The sequence below is a fragment of the Agelaius phoeniceus genome, chromosome 3 (assembly GCF_051311805.1).
Source record: "Agelaius phoeniceus isolate bAgePho1 chromosome 3, bAgePho1.hap1, whole genome shotgun sequence".
NCBI classification, from domain to species: domain Eukaryota; kingdom Metazoa; phylum Chordata; class Aves; order Passeriformes; family Icteridae; genus Agelaius; species Agelaius phoeniceus.
The window spans coordinates 81,589,126-81,608,838 of record NC_135267.1 but is presented as its reverse complement, the minus strand read 5'-3'; the positions used below and the strand labels follow the sequence as shown (position 1 = coordinate 81,608,838).

The following is a 19,713-nucleotide window of genomic DNA, read 5'->3' as shown; positions in this document are numbered from 1 at the left end:
AAACTCACTTGTAGTCTCTGTTGGGGGACCTTATTTTTAATGGCACTGGAGCCCAGCTTTACCCTGCTTTGAAGCTTCCCACAATCCCTGGGTAGCTTGAAGGAGTCCTGGGGCAATGATGCTAGAAAGCCCTCCCCTTCCATCCACAGCTGATCCTTCACTTCATAAATGCCTGCAAAGTAATCTCAGAGTCTGGTGGAAAAGGGGTTTGCAGCAGTCTGGACACAGATGTGGCATCCAGTGTGATATGGGATTTGTCAGAGGCATCTTTCTCTTAGATGGAACGCCAGCAACTTTTCTTTCAGGATGGCTGCATGCTCTCTCTTGCAGTCTGCCCTGAAGTTACTCAAGGCTTTTACTTCCCCCTCATTCTTGTATTTTATATGACCAGGAGATTTTTGGTAGCAAGTGTTTGGCCCTCGTTTCTATGAGCATGCCATTCATGTTTACCTCAGAAAGCCCTGCCTGGACTTGTTTAGAAGAGTAAGTAACAAATCAGATAAAACCTGTGTGATGGGGCAAAAGAGAGTAAATCACTTTAAGAGCATAAATCAGCCTCCTGCCGATTGTCCTTCTAGAGGTTAAAGACAAAGTGACAAGCAAAGAGGACAGAGATTAAGGAATAGAGTAGCTAAGCTGTCTTGTAAGGAGTTTATAATCTTTTGGTAATTAATCACCAATAGTGGGGTCTGATCTGCAAACACAAAAAAACCTGCTTTTCCTTTTGCCCAAATGGAGCAAAATACAGACATGTATTGGAGCTGTGGAAATGGACAAGGATCTGGAAATATCCCAACATACTAGCTAGGATCATTCAGATGAAAGTTTTTACACAGATAGGTTTTAGCTTTGAATAACAAAAGATGGGAAACTTGGAGTTTTTTCTGCCCCCTTTTTGTGTTTGCTTGTTTGTTTAATTATACCTATTAAAAATATGATTTGACACAAGATTACTCAGCATCCATTAATGTACTTTCCTGGCATAGAAATTTGCAGAAGAAAAGTAATGCATTGTGAATAAGAAAGCACTATTTTTAGGCACTCAAGTTGGGCAGGTTACAGGCGTCTCCCAGCCAGAAGTAAAACCTTGCCCTTGATCCTGGCCCATGGCACAGTCATTTTACACTGCTCCATCAACCTAAAAAAGACTTAAAACTTAATTCATCCAACTTCAAAGAAGCACTGCAGGCTTTGCAGTGTTGCCCTTTCAGGTTCTATGGTGCAAGACCCCCAACTAAAGGCAGTGTGTGCCGAGTCCTAGCAGGACTCTGCAGCACACACCACCTGCTCCAAGCATAGGCTGTGCCAGTGCTCTCCAGCACAGCCCTGAGCACACTGGTGATCAGAAGACCAGGTACCCATGCCCTTTTTGGTCACCACTGAGGATTGGGCCCCATCATTCTCATTCAGAGTGAGTTACAAGCCAGAACAGAATGTTCTGCTCAGGGTTGCTCCTGACAGCCCTGCACATCTGGTGTGTGGTAGTCGTTGTCACACACATGTGATGCACTCAGCCCTTTATAACAATTAATCCATCCAACTGACCCATTCCTTACAGTATTTAAGTTAGTTTTCTAAGAAAATTTTAATTTACTCCAACATTCATCAGCTTTTTAGGATTTCCAGATATGGCCATTGCTAAAACTCACCAAAGCCACCACTTCTCCATGAAACATTTGTGTCCCCTGCTGGAAGGACCAGCAAAGCTCCATCTGTGGGGAGTGAAGGCTGCTGCTGCAGGGAAAGGACAGCAGCACAGAGACAGGAAGCGAGGAGAGGGAGGATTCTTGAGCTTTGTCTACAATCATAAGATTGTACATCAGGCTTTCCCTGGAAATGTTCTAAGGGAGTTCAAGATGCAGGGTTTTGCCAGACAAAATCAACTTCCCCTCCTGCACGTGGGTGCTCAGCTTAGCTGGTCTCCCAGAAAAGGTACGATGCTCTTTCAGAACAAGCAAACTGCTTTTTAAGAAAGGCACTATCACCCTTTCCCTGAAGACTGCACACAACATCTAACTAATAAAGCCATAGCATATTGCTCTGCACAGTCTTTCAGGCAGTTGAGCTTCACCACTGAAGCTCAAAAGCACATGAGGGTGTTGACATGGATTGTCAGCCACAGCAGGGACCCTGCTGATGCTGTGCTTCAGACCTCAGGATGGGAGAGGTGTTGGCTCTGCTCCACACCCCAGGCCAGCAGGAGAAGGCCCTGTTTTCTGAAACCTCAGAGAAATCCTCTCTGTCTCCCTGATCATTTGTATGGTGCTCACTGGCACATCCTCTGAGCCCTCAGTCATTTACTTGTCCCTGAGTCTCAGAGTAATTTAGCTCTTCCACTGAGCTCTGAGTAATTAAATAACACTTTCCTTTCTTTTCTGATTCCCCCGCGTGTCTCAAAGCTTCAGTGCATCTTCCATAACACATGAAGGTAGAGATCCCTGGCTTCCCTACTCTCTCTGTCACACAGAAACTCACATGCCCACTTGGGAGATAAATACAGATAGGTTTTATTTATCACTGCCTGCATTCTTCCCCAGAGTTATTCTTCTTCCTTCTCCTCCTCCTCCTCCTCCTCCTTCCACATCCATGCTCCAGGGGTCTCCAGGGGGCTCACCCTGATCATTCCACATCACTGTGAAAACTGCCTTCACATTTATGATATTCTGCCTCCAGCTAATAGGCACATCATTCCCCAGGGTAATCTTGGCACCAGCTAGAGCCACACAAGCCTGTTTGTGTGTTGCAGACAAATTGTTCTTGGACACCTACTTACATCTAGCAACAAGGCACTACTCTGCCAATATATTGCTAAATTTGCTGGGGTTTGCCTTGTCATTGTGAAACTGCCTTTTTTCTTTTTTTTCTTTTTTTCCTGTAATCCCAAATATCTGAAGTGTTTAAAGCAGCTGAGCCTAGACAATGGTCTGGCTTGGATTTTCCAATTTCATCTCCATCCTTTCTCCAGGCTCAAGCATTAGAAGCATTAGGACTTAAGGAGTGACAGGATATAAATCCTGACAACCTATGCTTTTGCCTTCACCCCCCCCCTTAATGGACTATCTGGGAGCTGATAAAATTAATTTTATTTTCCTGAAAAACATGATGAGAGTAGAAATAATAGGTTAAATAAAATGAAAAGCAGGGCATGCAACTTTCAATCAAAGGAGTTTTCTTTGTAATATATGGGGAAAAATAACTGATGTGTATCAGGAATCTGAGCAGATAGATTATAGCATATCATTTTTATAACTTGCAACTATGAAGTAAATAGGGTTTTCCAGTGCAAAGATAAAACAGAATCACATTAGAGATTACTGAAGGACTCATTGCTGTTGACTTTTTTTTATAAAAGCAATTTGGAATATGTGGGTGAGCATGACCTAATGGAGAATTTTCCCTTGCTGTCCTATAGTAGTGTGCGCAGCAACATGAGGTACCTCGGAAAACCAATCACCGTAAACAAGCAAAGACTTTACAGTCTCTGAGGACTCAGAAATATAAGAACTCAATAGGACCTGCAGTGCTTGTAGTGGAGCACAGACACTCTCATTCCCTGCTCTGGTCAGTAACACAGCCTGCACATTCATTTTCCATAAAGACTTCTAAAGTTTTCCTTGAGGAGGACCACTTAATTCCTGGGCTGTGCCAGTGACTGCAAAACAGAAACATTCCCTTCACCAGTTCCTGCACTACAAAACAATTTGGAAATCTAAAAGTGAGAGGAGTAAGATTGTGCTTGTTCCCAAAAACAAATGCACAAAAAACCCCATCCAAACAAGGGCACATGCAGAAATCCCTGCCTCACCCAAAATGCCAGAAGGAGATGCTACCTTGCCCTTATGTTAGCATGTGCTTTAGAAATGCAGCCAAGTCCTGAAGAATAGGAAACCCATGGAGAAAAATAACATATAACCACTGGATTAATGGCTGCCACGTAACTCATATGTGCAAGGACATAGAAAAAATACAATTTTGTCACTGAGACTGGGATGCTGCTACCTAATGCTCATGTTTTCATAGAACTTCCTCAACTAGGAAAAACTTGTTACCTGACAAAATAGATTTTCCTTCCCTAGAATAGATGCATTCAGAAGGTGTCAAACATTCTGTATAAAATTACACTGAATAAGAAGTTTCAGCACCCTTACCAGGAAAAATGAGACTTTTCCAAAATGCACTAGGGGGGAAAATCCCACTTTAAACCAGTTAAAGTTAAGAAATTACAGTTTTTCTACAGAAAACACAGATCTGTCATGACAGCATACTTTTCTTTCCATCATTTTTTCATTCTTCTTTTATTTTATGGAGGGGTGTTATGTTTAGTTTTGGGATTGTTTTTCTGTTATAACTTGTTTGTTACTCTAGGACTAATATAATAGTTCTGCACAATGAGCTTTTCTCAGCAGCAAGTAATCTTATATATTGCTAGAGCATTTTCTTAATATTGAGCACGTATCAATATTTCCATTTCTTGTTCATGCCAAAAACCGTGACTTTGTGGTAAATGTGATTGTAATTGCAAATATATATCTATTCAAATGTTACCTGGATGTGTCAGAGCTAATATCATTATTGGATAATGTTTTACTAATTGATAAGATAATGCTGTACTAATTGCTTAGAAAAATGAAGATACATCATATGGGAATATATTGAGACATTACTCTTGTCGTTTGACATAGAAATCAAAAATGATAGCTATTATAATGGCTATGTACTAACAATTTTAGTAAGTTTATCTTACATCAAATGAAATGTGATAAAAAAGAAAGACACAAAGCTAAACTTCAACATTGAAAATGGTCTGATGATCAAGATAAAATTTCATCACTGGTTCATGAGTTCTGTAGTTTCAGCTCTTGAGTCCTAAAACCCCCATCTCTGAATGTACTGTCTCAGTTGGCTGTGGAAGCTGCTGTTTCACACACCAGAGGCTGGATTTCCCTGACTGAGATCAGTTTAACTGCAAGCAGTTTGTGACATCATCTGTAAACACAAAATACGCTGTAATGGCATACTCACATGAAATTATTTTTACCTTACCTGTGGCCCATCTAACATCAAGAACCTTCAAGTAACTCTTAGGAGGAGGGGGTAGCAAAGCAAAGACAAAAGTAATATTGTGATCTGGGCCAGCATTACAAAAGAGAGGTATGCAGATTTAGAGCTTGTTACAGCCTCATCTTGATTCCAGCTGTAAATCCAGTTGGAATCTTTGCACTGACTTTAATATCTGATTAGTATTTAATTTTTTGATGAAACTCCATTTAAACATATTTTTGTTTATATATATATATATGTATATGCACAAATTAATATTTATGTTTTCATACATTTATGTATGTATATATATATATGCTGTAGAGGAATAAAAAGATAAATTTATAAATGCACTTTACAAAATAAATTGTATTATAAACTGCAGGAAGATAATAAATAAGCCTGCCTTTTTCCTACTTGAATTCTATCAGAAAAGCACTCTACTTGTACTTCTTTTTAGATATAGAGATATATATATATATATATGTTCAGTGCTTACAGCATGCTGTTTTCATTACAGATTGCCAGTGTGCTGGGAATTAAGGCCATGTTACACACAGACAGATGTTATTTTATAGAGTGTCATTCAGTGTAATAGTACCAGATTTTAGCACTTAGCCTGCCTCCAATTGCCCATTAACAGTTTGTGTAATTGGGAAGCAGGAAAATACCTACTCTGCATTGTAAAAATTATTTCAGCATATCTGCTTCCCAAACTTTAGGAAGTCTTTCCTGTGAGCAGTTACCATTGTTTAAAACAAAATGCTTTAATCAGGAAAGGAGTGATTGAAAAGCATTTGAGTATTTCTGCTGGGCAAAGCTCCCCTTTCCACTTTCATTTCAAACCCATAATGAAGCAGCAGAAGTCTTGCCTAAAATCCTGTGCAAATAGAAGGAAACAATCTGATACAGAATATTCTGATAGTGCAGTTTGCTGCTTGTTTGCATTCATTTCTGGTTTCTTAGTGGGTTAAGGAAAATTTGTGTATGTAGATGAGTTTTATTCTATCGTAAAACACCCACACATCTGGAAAGCCCTTGCATTCAGCACATCCTTTGTCAGTGATGCTAAAGCAAGCATCTGCTATGTGCCTCTTCAACAGCACGCAAAATGTTATTGAGTATCAGGCCATGATATGTGGTTATTGTTCTCTTGACACATTTTTTGGATCCCAGTTTGTGATGGTACATATAGAGATGGATGGTGTTTTCTGAGAAGTTTCAACAGATCCATAAGCAAGTTTACAAGAAAAAGCTGTATGTGTTGGGCTGTAATGGCTCATCCAATACAACTGGGAAAAGTCTAATGATGCCAAGCTTGATAGCCCAGTTTCTGACAAGGAAAAGTCCAGGCTCCCCAAATACACCTTCAACAACAGACCCTTATTTTAAGACCATATTCAGGTGCTGAAGCCATGAATATCTTCTAGAGGAGTGCTTTTCCAGTGGGTCTGAACTGAAAACAGGTCTGCCCATTTATTCCTGTTTGTTGAAATGCCCACCCCAGGACCTGGACAGTGATTACCTCTAGGACAGCCCAGTGCCCCAGGGTCAGCTTCCTCCAACCACCTGCACCACAACTGGACTCTTAACTCCCACTTCTGGCTTGTGAGCAATGACTTTGTTGGGAATAGTCTCCTTCCACAGGTGGAATAGTTGTGTGTGCATGCATGTGCATATGCTTGTAATCAACTCTGAACCCCTTGTGAAGAAAGACATTTGCTGGGGAATAAGTTTATTTTTCTTTTTTGGGTACTCTTACAGTCTCTAAATTTTGGAAAAATGTCAAAAGACAGTGCACAACAGGATCATCCTTCTTCATTAGACATTTTTTGGTTTTTTTCAAACTTGCTCATGTTTTTCCCTTTGTGGAGTATTTTTTTGGCACTGAAAAAACAGAATTATCCAAGTATGAGCACAGACAAAGCCTGTCAAGGGTTGTACTCACCAGCTATTAGTTGAGAGTAACAATGACATTGTGTGAAGAGTATGAGCCATGCTGGAGAGGCCCACCAGGTATCTAGCTATGCTCAACAGCATTCTTCAAGATTGAGAATCTCCTCTGGGGAGTTAAGTCCCCAGAACAACAGGCTGAAAGGCTGAGGAAGGGCTGGTACACCAGAGGGAATAACTTGAGACACAGAGCCATAGGCAATATGAAGAGTAGATTGAGTGATCAGTCCAGCCCCTGGCATGGGCAATACCAAGGACAAAGCTGGGTGTACTTATGGAATGATCAGCTTTAAGGGAACATTGGTTTTTTTACATAATACGTCCTAACTGATTCCCAGAATAAAATAATATTATTTGCTCCAGTTAACAGAACCCAAATATCTCTGGCAACAACAGACTGTGGCTGTGAACCTGTGGCTCACACACATTCAGTTGCCACATTCAGTGTTCCTCTCCGAACATTGAATATATCCACAAACACTGGAAGGCAGCATTTCGCACCCTCCTCTCCCCAGGATCTTCTCCATTTGCACCACTTGACTACTGATCCTAAGTTAGATTGGGTTGGACAGCTGGACAGCAGAATTGAGTGCACATCTGATGCTCTCTGGCACAGACACCAGAGTTTCCTTAATGATAGGGAATTCTTTAGAAAAAAAACAAAAAACAAAAACACACTGGATAAAATGCGCAGAGGTAAGTTTTCTTCTTTTTACCCTGTTTTTCCTGTTTTCCCTTTTCTGGGTTGTAAGTCAAAAGGCCAAGGTTTTATAGAGTCTTCTCACTCCCTTGCAGTTACATTTTGAGGACCTGAGTACAGAGCCCAGGTCAGAGCAGCCTTGTGATAATTCTTGCTCCTGTGAGGCAGCCTGTTCATTCCCCCTTCAACAACAGCTAAATGGCTGGGAGAAAACGTGAACCTGAAGCTATAAAAAGAGCTGCACAAAACAAACAGAATCAAACAGACAAGGAACACAATTTATCTAACCAACCAGACAGTTTATGTTACAGATTCACTTATCTCAGATGCTTTTTTAAGATAGTATTCAAAGAAAACATCTTTGTTGCAATAATATGCAGATCCATGATGTAATGTGTCAAGTTTCAATGCACTCCAATAATACATCTCTAATCTTTACCACTCAATTGTGGTCAAAAATCTCCTGATTCAGCCTTTGAGACATGTTGACATTTCTAGTGGTAACTTGACACAAGAATATTGAGTACTTTGAATTGTGATAAACATCATATTGCATGTGTTGGGTTTTTTGACTATTTTTAGTGTCAGCCAAGCTTGTGGATAAATGTACCAAATAGCCTTGCGAGACTATGCTTCAACTTTACTCATAGGCCTGGACATCTTTGACACACATTTCTCTAGTTTTTGATTTAGCTTTGTAAAATATCATAATTTCTCTCAGGAATAACCATCCTTCTTTTGGAACAAGTATTCTTGTTTTCGTCAAGCTATTTTGTACAACAGCTCCTAAATCATGAGTCTCTCCAGGCCATTGCCAAATCAAGACAGCACATCAAATTCCAGTCCCAAGTACACTGGTGTTAATTTGGGTACTAAACACAAAGGATATGCTCCTGATTTGTGCCTGTGAAAGGCAGAGAAGTCTCTATAATTCTCTGAAGAGGAATAACAGAAAAGTACTGCTGCATCAGTGGGAAAAAACTGGTTTCCTATGAAAGAACAATTGTTTTGCCCTATCAGAAGTTTTGTCTGCAGGACTTACCAGATAAAATGGCATTATAAGTCTTTTAAACCTAAATAAAACAAACAGAGGAATAACCCAGGAATTTCTCTCCCTTTTGTCTTGTCCTCCAAGCCCTGGTTCATCACTGTATTCCTCTCCCTGACTCTGGTGACCATCAAGGTGGTCAGAAGGCAGCACACACACACTGGCATGCTGTCCTGCCATACTCTTTATGAGCACACTCTTCAGGACCTGTAGCTCCCAAAAGGGCATGGGAAATGTGCACATCTTGGTATTCATTTATGCCCAGATGACTTTGCCAAAATGCAGTAGAATCTGATTTGCTAAATACTCTGAACCTCTGTCATGTCTTGGAAGTAAATTGTAATGGTCCTTAACAAATCTGTTTATTCCACTCTTTAGGTTCTCAGCAAAGGCAAAGTAACCATCTTCTCCTACTTTCCCTCTCTTTTTTAGACTCTCAAACAATTTGATTCACACATTAGGCTCATCTTTTTTGTGGATCATTTCTATTTTTATCAGTCTATTTCCTTTTTTTTTTTCTGGAAATGGGCACTGCTGATTGCCAATTAAGACTTGTTGATTAAACATCTCAGGTCCTTAAAGTATTTATCATATTATGGCAACTCAAATTTCATTACCCACCTTCTTTTTGACAGTATATTATAATTTATTAAGCATCACAGGTTGACATTTATCAAACAGAGATATAGGTTAGCTGTTGTTTGGCAATACTCTTCTATGCTTGAATTTGTTCAGAACACACATCCCTTCAATCTTCAGTTTATCTATTGCAAAGCCATTTTTTTGACACTGGAATCCCATCTTCCCTGAGCAATGGCAGGAAGGATTTAATAAATAAGGTAATTGTGACAATCACATAATTCCCTCCAGCCTCATATTTCAAAGATCTCAGCCTCATGCAAGCAGCAGAGTTCTCTATGGACTCACCCTGCAATAAGACACACGTTGTACCTTTAATTCCAGTTAGATCATGTCCAGTAATTCAGTTTCAGTTTATGTTAGTACTCTGGGACATGAAGCAGTGTGTCCAGGGAAGAGCTGCATGCCTTGCTCATCTCTCAATCCAAGGGAAGAACACATTAAAACTCAGGCAGAAAAACAGGCAGGAAGCTGATAGTAGTTTACATTATCCAGGGTTAAAACAGCCCTGAATGATTAGCTATGTCCTCAGATAGAAAAAGGCATAGGACAAGTTTTTTGATAAAGATCTTTTTTTCCCCCAGATCTTAAGATAGTAGCACCATGAGTCTAAGGTATTAATACCAATCAGCAATCCTTACTAAAACCAGTAGCTGAAAGTTTGGTTTCTCCTAAGGTAATAGAATAGTGTATAAAGTATGACACACATGAAAAAGAGCACAGCACAGCAGGCTGGACACTGAGTTCTGTACAACTCACCAGCAGGTTGTTGGTGTCTTTTTTCTTTCATTTGCTCCCAAGCTGTATTTCAGATCAATTGTGATGAATATAATACAGAACTACCTTATGAGGAGCTGCTGAGGTCCTTTGGTTTGTTCAGCCTGAAGAGGATGAGACTGAGGGGAGCCCTCATTGTGCTCTTCAGCATTGTCACAAGGGAAAGCAGAGGGGCAGACACTGCTCTCTTCACTCTCATGACCAGCAACAGGGTTCGAGAAAGCCGCATAGAAGCTGAGTCACAGTAGGTTTGGTTTGGATATCAGGAAAATGTTCTTCACACAGAGGGTGGCTGGACACTGGAATAGGCTCCCCAGAGATGTGGTTGCAGCACCAAACAACATTGCAGCATATGGACAACATTGTCAGGCACATGAGAGGATTTTTGGAATGTCCTGTGCAGGGCCAGGAGTTGGACTCGATGATCCTTGTGGGTTCTATCCAAGTCAGGATATGCTATACTGTGCTATGCTATGATTCCATACTATAATCTTGATGGGTCCCTACCAACTCAGCATATTTTAATCTATAAATTTGGTGGGGAGTTAATTTTATCATATAGAATTTGGTACAGGAGATATAATTGCTCAGTTTATCCTGATGATTCAAACAGCTCACAGAGAAGCTGTAATTTTGTAAGTGATTTAATAAGTTTTTATGATAAAAAAGGTATTAACAAAGGAAAAATTACCAGAGAGTATCAGGAAAAAACTTCCAGATGGCAAGATGTATTTGTTGGTGAATAACTTCCTAAGGGATGAGGTGGAAGTTGTGTTGTCTGGAACTTTAAAAATAGACTCTGACAAATATAAGCAAACCTACCATAAGCAATGATCTTGCAACAACAAGAGGAACTGCTCAGTCTCCTCCTCTAACATTTGCTCTTATTTACAGTTCTCATCCCCTTGTTCACAGACTGTCCTCTCTGTGTGTACTCAAGGGGCTCCAAAAATCAAGAACAGTAGCACTACCCTTCATCACCAGATTAGGCACTTCCAGCGTTAAATCCACAACTAGCAACAGCTTGGGTGGCAAAATACTACAGCTGGAACTAAAACCATCATAACCTCCACACATCAGCAAAGAAAGTATCTAGAATATTCACTCTCTTTAGCCTTAAATTACATGGAAAAAAACCAAAGGCTGTGTACAAATTTTTTAGTACAGGTAAATGAACCCTTGAAAGCAACTGTCAATGAGGGTGAGGTGAGGAAACAACAATTAGTAAAAACACAGATGTATTGTGTGTCCTATAAGGAAAAAAGGTGGTGCAAAAATATGAAGCAGTATATTTTCTTGTTTTTCATGAGTGCAAAAGCATCTTGGGTCTCAAATACCATGAAAAATTGCAAGCAAAAGAGAATGGGTACGATTGTCAAACATCTTGGTGATACTAAAAAACAGAACACAGTTTACTGCGGCACACACAGTTAATATTAATTGTTTCATTTGCAACTGACCTAAAGCATGATATCTTAGACAATGATTTATTCAATGTTAATACAGATGATACAAAAATCAAGATCAATTTTTAAAATTACACCTTATTGCAAGGAAAAAATAAGATAATATACTTATGGACCGACTCCCATCCAGATAAAAGAATTCATTATATTTTTGATGCTGTAGTACCTATTAATGAATATATTTTCAAGGTATTTTAATATTACCTAACTTAATTTTCAAAAACAATAAAGACATATAAACGCTTGCCTTTCAAATACCCCTTAGTTCATCCAAACAAAGAGTTTGTGGTGGTACAGGTGCTTTCCTACGGGGTGCCATCACTTGGATCCTTTGCATGGATTTTGCTGTCAGTCTGAACAAAATTGTGGCATAACTACTTCTTAATGAGCTGGCTAGTCATCCATTTAGTGAATTGTAGTCCTTGCTGTATGAATTGGCAGTGGAAAACTGAGCTAGATGGTCACTCTAATGCAAGAGGAGAAAATTGGCCTTCACACAACATGCCTGGCTTCCAAACTAGGCTGCCTAAGTACTCCCAGAGCACCTAAGCATTACACTTGTTGAAAATTAGGCTGTTGCTAAACATACAGTGTTTAAGAAAATCAAACCAGAAATATTTTTCTATGAACCATTTAAAATTTAAAAATGGAAAACTATCATATGTCCACTGCTTTTTAATGCAAATTTCCAGAACTCCTACTTCCCACATTTTGTCAGTGAGGTAACTGAGGCTGATCCTCTCCTGTACCTGAGAAAGAGAGAGAGGAAGAGCTGCATTAGCTGGCTCTTGTTTGCTGAATTTTTGAGCCAAACCTATCACAGCCAGAGTTGGAGCAATGTTCAGCTTCTCTTGATGGCCTGCAGCCTTTAACAGAGCTTGCACAAGTGGAGGGCTGCTTGGACACCTCTTCTGAGTTTGGTCTTTGAGTAGAAACCTCTCCTTTAGGAAGACCTCTCTCCTAGCCAGCTGTGACCTCTTTGACATTAGATGTTTCAGCTTATTCTGCTCCAAGCACTATTCTGCTGCATGTTGGGCATTGCATTTGTGTTCAGATTAAACATTTCACTTTGTTCTGCATCTACACCCAACCCACCAGGCGTCTCTTAGGGAAGGAGCATCTTCAACAGCACAGATTTGTTACCAGGTCAAACATATTGGATTTAAATCACAGAATCATTTATGGCATAAACTAAGGGTCCTTCAGAAACCTCCTGCCTCCTTGCAGAATGCACCAAATGGGACAGGCTGCAACTCTGAAGGAGCAGTTCCATAGCTAAGGCCCTGGGTGACTTGGTGAAAGCAACTCCTTGTTTAAAAACCATTCATTGAAGGAAGCCAGCCAGATGTGCTGGCCAGCAAGGCATGCACAAAGCTTATCATCCTGCTCAGGGTGTTCCCATAGGATTCTTGTTTGGGACTGGGGACAGAAGAGAAAATGTATTATTCTAGAGAATTGCTGCAGTCTGCAGATAGGAACAAGTCTGGTGCAACTGAATTTTCATTTTTTTCTTACTGTTCATGTATGGACAACTTGGAGCAACAGATTGTTATTTACATCTGCTGAAGTGCTATGAAGAGAGACAATTTTGCAGGGCCACAGTCAGTTCATATCCCACATAGCAATGAGCAGCTAAAGCTGAACATTAAATGTCATAACCCCTGTGGAAACCTCAATGAAGTAAAAAATCAATATGCCTCAGTGCTCAGCAGAAAAATTATCATGCAAAGGGAGCACCTTGTGTGTTTTCTTGAATAACACTGAACAATTACAGAAGGCTGCCAGGGTGACTAAGGGTGATCTATCAGAAATCTTTGTACACAGAAGATGGTGAATTGCACCACATTTCCTAGTCTATCTGACCCCTTCTCACTGCTTTGTGCAGCAAAGAAGAAATTGCTACCTCTATGAATTGTGTGTGAATTTACAGGCTCCTTTCGTACCAGTTGAGGTAGAGAGCAGGCAGTTTCACAAGGATTCAAGCTGTTAATGGCTAAAATTCTGGAAAACATTAAAGTTTCCTTAGGACTAAGCCATGTTCTTGCTGAAGTTAACACAGCCAGTTCTCACCCTTCCTGCCAGGGTCAGCAGGAAGGGCAGCTGGGATAAGTATCATATGAAACTCTGGTTGGGAGCTGGGACACCTGTGGAGCCTGTTTGGCTCTGGCCTCTGTGTGTGTAAGGAAAGGAGAGCTGGAAGGGTCTGTATTTTATGGATGTTCTCATGCACCTCTCCCACAGTCACAGGGTGAGCAGTTCTTTTAGGCTTGGGGCACTAAAAGTGGAGTTTTTCAGTCTTCCTCTCACAGAAAAAATATCTGTAATTCACCTACTATTCAATAGCAGCTGAGTCTGCAGCTCCTCTGCTCTTCCATCTATAATTAACTATGGATATAACTACCATTGTCAATAGGTTTCCATTTGGGAGACTACTTTTGATTTAAGTGCACACAAGAAACTTCTTCCATTGAAAAGAGAGCAGTATTTGTTAACCAAAAAGCATACAGGCATTAGAAAAAGACTTAAAAATTTACATGAACATTTAAAACACTGCACATTTCCATTACTTTCCATATTTATTAATTCCAACTTCAGCTGCCTCACATTACTTATCCCCTAAAAAATGCCAAGCTTGGTAAGACTTAGTTCATTTCTAGAAATTATATCTCCTCCAGCTGATATTTTTTTGCTTTCTCCTTTAAAATTCTTCTTCACCATATCTAGGTTTTATTTCTTTTGTGCTCCTACTCAAATTCCCTGGAGGCTATGAACCTCCAGGTGAACCTCACCAAACTGGTTTGCTCTTCTCTCAGAAGGGGAGATGAATGCTGTTTTTAAGAGGTTTTCTAGATTTTCTGCCTGGAAAGAAATAACTTCAAGTTTGCAGAGTTTTTTAAATAGTTAGATATGCAGCATTCATGGAAACATATGTGGATGTTGCTGGGCATAGGCAAGACAGGCAGTATCCTAAGACAGAAGACTGCCAGCAATAGGAAAATGTATGGAAACAAAGCACCTCACAGCCTCTCACTCGTTTTTACTTGGACTGGGAAGAGAATTGGAAGGGTCATAGTGAGAAAACTCATGGGCTTGATAAAGACAGTTTAATAGGTAAAGCAAAACCTGCACACTCAACAAACAAAACAAGGAATTCACTCACTACTTCCCGTGGGCAGGCAGGTGTTCAGCCATCCCCAGGGAACCCAGGCTTTGTCATGGGAAATGGTTACTCAGGAAGGAAAATGCCATCACTCTGAATATCCCTGCCTCCCTCCTTCTTCCCACAGCTTTAGATACTGAGCATGACATCATTGTATGGGATATCCCTCGGGTCAGTTGGGGTCAGCTGTCCCCTCCCAACTTCTTGTGCATCACCAGCTCATTCCCTGGTGGGATGGGGTGAGAAGCAGGAAAGGCCTTGGCTCTGTGTAAACAGTGTGCATTAATAACCAAAACATCCCTGTGTTATCAACACCGTCTTCAGCAGAAATGCAAAACACAGCTCCTTACCAGCTACTAGGAAGAAATTTAACTCCACCATAGCCAAAATCAGCACAAAAAGGACTGCACTGCTCTCACCAGATGTCTATGACCTGACAGTATATTGCAAGGGAGCAGAATAACAGAATAGATGCAGATACTTTCAAGGGAGAAGTTCTGTGTTTGGGATGGCAGACTCTCCTGAGACAGTGGGTATATTTCCTCTCCAGAAGCACCAGCTGCTGCCTTAACTTCACTCACACCTTTGAAAAGGGAGATTCAGCCACTTACCCATCCCACACCACATGAAGTTCAGAAATGGCCAGCCCCCATCTCCTCATCCTTCAGGCAGGAAAATTCAGTTCTGTGTCTCTTGAACAATGAACACACACACAGCGACTGGCATTGGTCAGGCCTGCAGCAATAGAAAATTTGTAAATTACTCTTCCAGATAAGCACAGAGGATTTTCCTCACACCAGTTAGTCCTCAAGACATACCACTTGCTTCCAGATAACCTCAGGCTTGAACATGAGTTATTTTTCTCTGAGAGCTACTTGGAACATGGGCATGCACTAATCTTTTACGAGGAATCCTTAGCAAACAGAGAAACTGCTATTATTTGTTTTGTTTTTAAGTAATGAATGAAAACTTAATTTTGCTAGACGTGTAGCCAAATGCCTAGACAAGAGCATGCATTTCAAAACCCCACTAACACATTAGGGAATCACAGCCTATGTTTGTTTGAGTCTGCATATTTGAAGAGAACTTATAAACATTTAACTCACAAATTTTTGAGAGAAACCTTGTCAAGGGCATATGAAATAGAAACACTGGTCTGATGGTGCTCAAGAATCACTGGCATCAGGCCTAACTCATTATTTTATGAAGGATCTGGCAGTCAATCAATGGGAAATTATCTGTGCTGTATTGACATAAATCATAATTGGTTTCCCTTGAATGCCATGCCAAATCCTTAACAGAATGAGTTACTGTATGCTTTATACAAGTTTTCTTTCTTTATCAGTTTAGTTTAAATCCATCTTTGAATGCAGTGGCAACCCTGGCAGAGCAATCCCTTGGGAACACAAGAACTGCCATACCTAACCCAGCATCCTGCATCTAACAACAGATAGTATCTGATATCTCAGAAGCCAGGGAAGTGAGAAAGAAAATGCATCTGTTCAATCATGCATTGGGATTATAGGAAGCAGGGTTTTAAGAGACTTTAGTGTTTCTTCTCTAAATGGGAAATGTGGCTGCATCCCATTTTTTCCCTTTCTGCAACTTAGCATTTGCATATATGTGCCTATCAGTATAATATCACATTCACATCCTCAAATTTATTTTTTTTTTTAACAACCTGGAGGATGAGCATGGCAAAGCAGCACTTTTATTTGCCCTCTGGTTCTCAGCTGACAGTTTCTTCTGCAGGTACAAGAGTTACTACGGGTCATGATATCAGCCTGGCCTTCCAATGCTGCTTGTCTCACTCTGCCCAGCTGATCAAGTGTCTGAAGAGACCTAGCACAAAAGGAAGGCAGCTCTGCCTTGAAGACTTGACACCTTGCTCTTAGCAGCAGAGTTTCCTCCAAGAGCACTGCTAGCACAAGGGCTGCCAGACTCTCTTTGAAGTCTGTGGCATCTCTGATAATGGGTACCAAACAAGGCTAACACCAGCCTCTCTTTCTCTGTGGCCTTGCTTCCTTCAGTTAAAGAAGACTGGAGAAGCAGTGCTGAGGGTTAATCTCTGGAGCCCTGCTAACTCCCTGTTCTGGGACAGAAAGAAGGGGAAAATGAGAGAAATAGAAGGAAAAAGGATGGGTATGGCAGGGTTTCACATTCACAACTTTCTGGTGAATGGGAATGTTTTCCATCATGCTACAGTCAATGAACCAAATTCCATCATGCCAACTGGCCTCTGCCTTCCTTTGTGAAGCAAGTCCCAGGGCCTGGAGCAGACCTTGCCTTGCACAGTTGCTGCTGAAAGGGTGAACTGAGCTGCTGCGGTCACATCAAAGGAAGAGCAGCCTCAGTGAGTTCATGGCAAGTGAGAGCAAACATAGACTAATGAAACACTAACACTGCAGTAAATCTCTCCTCCTGATTGCTCTTTTTGCCCCCTGGTTGTTGTCCCTGTGTTCGTTATACATACTTTCCCATCACAGACTGGCAACTATTGTACTTTTAAATTCTTGGTGAGTTAATAACCCTTAAACCAGACAAACTGGCATTTAGAAACTTCTTGTCTTTTTTCCCTGCTTTTTTGGGTTTTTTTTACTTTTCTTTTTTTTTTTTTTTCATCAAGCTGTTCAAAGTTGAAAAACACATTCCAGGATGTACTTCCACCAGCCAAAATAAGCATACTTTGTATCTGTTCAGGCATGAGGCATACATCTTAGATGCACTTGTATTAACTCACTAACCAAGACAGACCCAGGACTTAAAATGGCCTGTAATATCTTGGCACCTGAACGGTGTACTTACAGTAATATCATAGGCTGACAGTTTGTTGATTAAAAGCAAGCCAAGTAAAGCACATGCAGATGTCAGTGCTTGATTTAAATGATTATTCACATACTCTCCTAGGTTAGATAGGAAAAAACCCCACATTTCTTTCTGCAGCATAACAACGTGATGCATAATCCTAACAGGACTTTTTTCCCCTCTTTAGTAAAATTGTTCTTACTATAGGTCTGCATAATACCTACATCAAGTTTTAAGTGATTTTTTGAATATCTTTCTCCAGTATTCATTCCCTGGAGCTATTCTCAATTTTAGAAAGACATTCTTGTTTTAAAAGAAAATAAACAAACAAATAGAATTTGGTTTAGATTTCAGCAAGTTAAAAATTAAATCGATTATTTTTTCTTTTGTAGACCTCCAGAAAATCTTCAGGCCATATAAATGCATACTTTGTAATAATAAGACACAGTTGCCTTGAGCAAGTTAGCAAACCTCCTGATCCAACAGCATTTCATACAATAAAACCAGAAATTTGAAAATATATTAATCATGTCAATGTATGATAAGAATCATTTATGCTGCAATCAGATTAGATAAAAAACAACAGAAAAAGGTACAGAAATACAGAAAAATATTGTATTTCATACCAAAAATGCATCTTTTCCCCGTGAAGGGGAAGGTGAACCTAAAATGCAGAAAAAACCCAAAACATTTAACTGTCCTAGGTAGGTATGAAATTATGTCAGCATAGGAGACATCAAAACTATCTCAGAAAAATTCCCAGGCACAAGGTGGGAGTGCAAAGAGCTATGAAGAGAAGAAAATGGATAAAGATGATAAAATCATGATGCATCATTGCAAAGTAAGCCTAGGGAAAAAAGCTATGTGAGCAGGTGAGTGAGTGATGTATTGTGATGATATATACTCCAAAGAACAGTCAGTAGTAGTTATCTCTCTCTTACAGATGTGCAATCAGACCAGGTCTTCATTCCAAGATGCTAAAACATTCCCAGGAAATATCTGAAATAATAACAATAGAAGAGGTACTGTAAGCAGCAGCAGGAAGTGATACAATACAAAAACATACTTTCAGCACCATTGCCAAACTTCCATTTTATATCAAAAGGTTAATAACATTTTCTTCAGTTTTTAAATGGCAACACAGACAGAGACATCCTCAGAATAATTTCATGCACAGCTAACTTTGTCAAGAGGGTCTCAGAAGAATGTCTGTGAAGAAAAGTGATCTGTCTCACTCCAAAGAAAAACAGCATCTTGGGACAAAAGCTTGATAGCTGGGAACAAGTGAGAGAAGTAAGTGTAAGCAGTGCTGACTTGGATGAGGGACAAGAGTAACAGAGCAGAGGAAAACAACATCATAGGAAGAACAGAAAAGGCAGAGAACAGACTGCATTTCTGAACATCTCAGATGCCTGTGTATTAATACAAAAAGCATGAGGAGCTATCTGGCAGAGCTGGATGTCCTCAAACAAGAACAAAATTATGAGTCAACTAGACTCATAGGACCTGGTGGGAATACTCACATGGCTGGAATACTTACCAGCTTATTCAGCCAGGGAAAGGCAGGGAAGAGGTACTGCTGAGTGGCAGAATGTGAAAAGATCTATAGAGAAAGATCTTGATAATAATGAGGAAAAAAGCAAAGATGTTATCCTGGCAAATGTCAGCCATCAAACCAGGGGGATCAAGGGGAAGACACTTCTGTGAGAAATTAGCAGAAAGCCCCCAAGGTACAGGGCTTCACAGTAAGAAGCTTGAAAGCTCCAAGCATCTCTTGGGAAAGAGGAGAGCAGGCTCTCCAGAAACTTCCCAAAAAGGAAGTTTGATAATTTTTTTGATGCAGAAAACTGTGCAAGCAACCAGAAGAGAAGGTCTGAATCTCAGTGTAGCCTGTAGGGAAAAGTTATTTGAAAATGTCAGAGTGGAAGGGAAAAATAGGAGGAAATCTTAGCTGAGGAAATGGAAGTTAAAGAGCCTCCACAAGTGAAAAAAAGCAAAGACAAGACATTGGACTGCAAAGAGGAACTTGAAGACCTAATAAATAAGATCCCATGGGAAACAGGGAAAAGGAGTGCAGAATTGTTGACCCCGAAGAGATAATAAAAGCAAAATTGTGGAATATTCT

General features: G+C 40.2%; 1 long non-coding RNA gene across 1 annotated transcript in view; it reads right to left on the bottom strand.

The window, feature by feature from the left end:
- Positions 1-18,562, bottom strand: part of LOC143693723 (uncharacterized) — a 32,628-nt gene extending 14,066 nt beyond the window's left edge. Inside the window, exons 1-2 of the long non-coding RNA XR_013181661.1 lie at positions 18,493-18,562; positions 15,395-15,518 (exon numbers count right to left, since the gene is read on the bottom strand). This is a non-coding gene — a long non-coding RNA (uncharacterized LOC143693723). The remainder of the gene's footprint in view (positions 1-15,394; positions 15,519-18,492) is intronic.
- Positions 18,563-19,713: the final 1,151 nt, after the last annotated feature.